Raw genomic sequence first — 4,947 nt, forward strand, 5'->3', positions numbered from 1 at the left:
TTCAAGACTTATTCTAGACGGACACTAATTTGGCTAAACATAATCCTAGTTTCTTTGATGATTATGTACCAATACAAATTCCGCTTTAGATGACTGATATATAACTTAATAGTTAAGATATTAGATACGTTGAGAATTTGGTAGATCCAGCAAGATCACCTGTTCCATATATATGTTGTTAGTCATTTAATTAATGCAATTTATGTATCATTTTACAAAAAAGGTCTCACAGCTTAAGACTTGTATAACGAATTTGCCATTAACATAGAACAAACAGACTTTAGATCGGAGCGTCACTGATGAGACTTATGAAGACGAAACCTGCGTCTGGCGTATTAAATTATAAACCTCGTACCGTTGATAACCATTTAAACAACAAGGTCTTGAAAAATAGATAAAACAAATGCACAAAGATTGTTTACAAGCGCACACAGTTAAAGTAGAAATAAACACATTTTTTCTGAGGGAATCTCACAAATTGAATAAAAGTCCGGGAAACAGACCAATCACATTCAAGAATTTGTAAAATATCTGGATGCAATTTCACAGTCAGATGATTAAGGCCAATGGTGTGTATGAACCAAAACAAGTGGAGAGCTGGGTGACCAAAATGGACATAAAATATTCACGCAAGTTCAATTCTGCCTTACGGAGATTGAACCTTCGCTAATTAATAACTTGTTATGGACAATATATGAAATGTTCGTTATACTGTAAATCATGTCAGTACAGAAGATGTATTACTTAGCTACGTATACCTTATGATAATGTTACTTTATCAGCAGTGGTATCGATTCATATTTAAGCGCATCGTATAAACAGCAAATGACAACGAATTTGACATTTAAGAGGCAATGCCAGAGAAAACCAGGCAGAACTTGGAAATTTTGTTCAACAGCCTTTTTGAGATAAATGTGTTTTTGTAATGTATCCACCTTGTTTTGTTGGGAAATGACATTTTAAAAAGTCATATTGGGTTATTATGTATAAAAAAATTAATTTGATTTTTCAGTAAATTTGACTGCTTATATAGGGAAATAGGGGTATTAATTTCTCAACAAAAACAGCCTACAATATAACAATTGATATATATTCTAAAAGATGACCATGAATACAACAGGAAATGATAATAACATCTTTGGTATCTGTTGATATGTAAATGTTCTAATGCAGTAAACTGTCAGGAAACAGCGGTTTATTTTCGTCTTTTTGGTGTTTAGACATACCAAAAGTGATGCTCTTCAATTTAAAAACCGATAAAGGTTGTAACCAGCTGGTAATGTTTTGACAGAAAAATGAACTTCTGTTGTATATTTGTATACATAATTGAACATTTTGATAAGATTTAAGAAAAGTACATAACTTTGTGGTGTTGGGAAACTTATTTCCCTCACCAGGAGATTGTTGCATACATGTACAGGTGATCACTTCCAGACAGAGGTAGTTACAATACGTATCTGTACAGGAATGAGGATTATTTATAAGACTGAAATTATTGTATTATTTGCTGGAAATGTGGAATATGAGGAATTTAAAGCCATTCGTGAGTAGTTTTTGATGATTCAGCTGGACAAATGCTGGAAATTATACAGTTTTCTCCCACCTTAAAACAGTACATGGTATATCATGGACACCAAAAGCAAACTATAAAGATCTAAATGCCATAATTTTGTGCATCTTGAAAACTAGAAAGGCGGATCACTTTGAAGCAGATGATAGCGATAGTGTTTAAAAGAATTCTTTGCGACAGTTATACCAGTTGGAACAGGTAATAGTTTAAATTATGAAAGTTTAAAATTACTTCATTTGTACTTCTCAGATAAATCATGTGGCCCGTTCAATAATTTTAATACATCCCCCCTTTCCCTCATATTTTTAGTTACAATGTGAAATTATTCTCTGCAAATGTATGATCTGTGCTGAAAGCAATTTTATACAATTTTATTCATCATGTTCAAACATTTTTTGAATAGGATAATAATTTAAAATCAAAAAATCAAAAAAAAATACATGTATCAGACTCAAAAGTTACAAAAAAAAAGAAGATTTGGTTATGATCATGATGATTGCCAATGAGAAAATCACATGTACAACTATCCTCTATATACAAAACAGACCATACATGTCTGTCACCTTATTTATTATGCTTATCATTAATATGTACATGTCAGTAAGGTATGTTCATGTGCCAAAATGAATGTACAAAAATGTGCATGTAGGCAAAATGCGACTACAACTGAATACATTTGCATGTACATGTACATGTAGAATAGATAAATGTATAAAAAGATGTGGCATGAGTGTCAATGATAGATCTTGATACAACTCTCCATCCAAGTCACAATTTATAAAAGTAAAGACAATCCTACAGATATCAGGATAGTCATATGTATGTTTATGTCAGATATACATGTAAACAGTAAGCTTAATTTGTTAAAAATCAGGAACGTCAAATTTAAATTTTCTGTAATTTTGATTGCTACATATACAGTGTACCTATATTTTATGACATATGAAAGACACACATAGATTGAAAAGTGGTTATCATGATTACATACATATTTATTTATAAAAATAAAACTTGTATATCAAATCTTAAGATAATTAGATTCTTAATCCACTATTTAGATGGAATCTTTTGGGACAGCAATACCTTTGTTTCATAAAATTGTTGTTTATTGTCCTTCGTGTCCTTAGAAACTAAATTAGACATGTGATATATACATGATACAATTGCAAGGATTTCAAACTTTTAACATTTAGTTCAAAACTGAAAAAAATATTTTAAAATTAACACATTTTGAGATCTTGTCATTAGAATTTAGATACATTTGTACATGTACATGTGTGATCCTGAAGCGCATAACATATAAGGTTAATTTGACTCGATATATCAAGTAAAGTTGTTTAGTAATAAGTTAATCACAATTTACCTTTCTGCTTTAAAGTGTTCATTTAGATCATTTTATACATTAACCTGTCCATTTAAAAATAGAATTAATCATACAAAAAAGTCTTTTAACTTTGAATGTTTTAATGTAGTAAGATGCTAACAGCTCATTATATATTTTTTCCAAATTCAATTCAAAGAATAATTGATCACCTTATAATCTGTTATTTCTTTAAACAGATGAAAGATACATCAGATGACAGACTTACATATAGAGGAGCCTATAATTAGAGAAATGGATCAACTTGATTTTGAAGTTAACCTACTGCATTAATATGAAAATTCATAAGTGAGTACCAGTATCTCTTAAAGTACATTTTTTACATGTTTATCTATATTTTGATAAAGTACCATATGAGATAAAGTATGTGAAATCTTAAATCCTGTAAATAAACTAGACATTACATCAGTACATAATGTAAATCAGAATAAGAAAGCATAACAAATGAATTGTTAAACATTTTAATATGACCAGTGTCAGCTTAATTTAAGAACAAATTAAAACACAGATGACACACACATAAAAATTAATGAGACCAAGTGTGTATTTTCCAGATATGCAAGAAGGGTTTTAATCTCTCACTACAAATGTATTTGAAGTCTTGAATGTGAAATCTTCTAAAAAATTATACTAAACTTCAAATATATGTGTACTTGAATGTATGTATATAATATTACAATTCATCTTATTTGATATAATTAATTTAAAACATTTTCAAGCAAAAATCTGATGTATAAATGTATAGCTTGACTATTCCTTCATTTGTTTTCAGGTGACTGAGCTTAAAGAAAATCACACATGAAACTGTAACCAGTTTGGGAGACTCATACAACAGAACATTTCAATACCTATTAATTTTTTTATGTATATGTTTGACTTTTGGTAATATTTTGGAAGTTACTTTAGTAATTGAGAGACTCAATGTTGAAAATGACAATTTTGAATTTGATAGAGGACAATTTTAAGAATATCAACTTAGTTGTTTATGAATCTTTATTTTAGAAAATATTACTGGGTGTCTGAAAGAATATTTAAAAATTTCTGAAACTATTTAGATATTTATCATGTTTCATGTGTTTATATAGGCAAATATTTATACATGTCATTTATGTTATGCAAGGGTTTATATGAATTTCTAAAAAGATGTATATATATGTGTTGATAAAATAAGTTCCAAATTATTACAGAGTAACAGAAAATGGGATCAATTTATATTAAAACAAATCTGTTGAAAGGGAATGAAAAGTCAAAAATTGTATTTTTTAAAATAATTGTGTTAACATTTTTGTGCTATTTAGAAATATGTACACAAAAAAAATAAACTTTAATATAAGTATCAATGTAGTATGCCCTTGTTTATTTTTTGTTTTATGCAGTACATGCATTTGAATCTTGATCAAAATTTATGGATTGAATTACTAAACAGAATAAACTAATTGTTATGTTAACACTGTTGCTAAGTATATTTCACATTTAATGAGGCCAAGTTATCCGTCTTATTAACAAAGGAGGTTTGATATGATTGCCAATTTCAAGGCTATATGTACCTATCACAGTTCTCTTTAGGCCATAATCATTGTGATGTATGGGAATAATTCTCTGTTGTCATATTCTGACTTTTATACAAACCAAGTGATGAAGATAAAGGGTGCTTCTATTTCCAAAGGTTTTGAAGAAACTGCTATGGAACACAATAAAAATCAGAAGATGTAGTATAACAGTAGCGGATCCAGAAATTTTCATAAGAGGGGGCCCACTGACTGACCTAAGGGGGCCCCTCCAGTCACGCTTCAGTGATTCCCTAAATCCCCCCCCCAAAAAAAAAATGAATAAAAATAATTATAAATGGAAAAGATCCATGGTCATGATGGTCATGCCAGTTGGGAGTTCAGAATATATAAGGTTGAGAAATGAGGATCTAATCATTTATTATTCGACCGCAAACAATTTTTGGAAATGTATAATGGTATGATGTCGTCATTGTTGTTGTCTGAAG

At 29.5% G+C, this 4,947-nt stretch overlaps 1 long non-coding RNA gene across 1 annotated transcript; it reads left to right on the top strand.

Annotated features, from left to right (window-relative positions):
* The first annotated feature begins 1,231 nt into the window (after window positions 1-1,231).
* On the top strand, window positions 1,232-4,399 carry LOC134691365 (uncharacterized). Its single transcript, XR_010102119.1, has 3 exons — window positions 1,232-1,768; window positions 3,131-3,239; window positions 3,724-4,399. It is a non-coding gene; the product is annotated as an uncharacterized LOC134691365 (long non-coding RNA).
* Window positions 4,400-4,947: the final 548 nt, after the last annotated feature.

The sequence above is a fragment of the Mytilus trossulus genome, chromosome 11, assembly GCF_036588685.1.
Source record: "Mytilus trossulus isolate FHL-02 chromosome 11, PNRI_Mtr1.1.1.hap1, whole genome shotgun sequence".
In the NCBI taxonomy this organism is placed as follows: Eukaryota; Metazoa; Mollusca; class Bivalvia; order Mytilida; family Mytilidae; genus Mytilus; species Mytilus trossulus.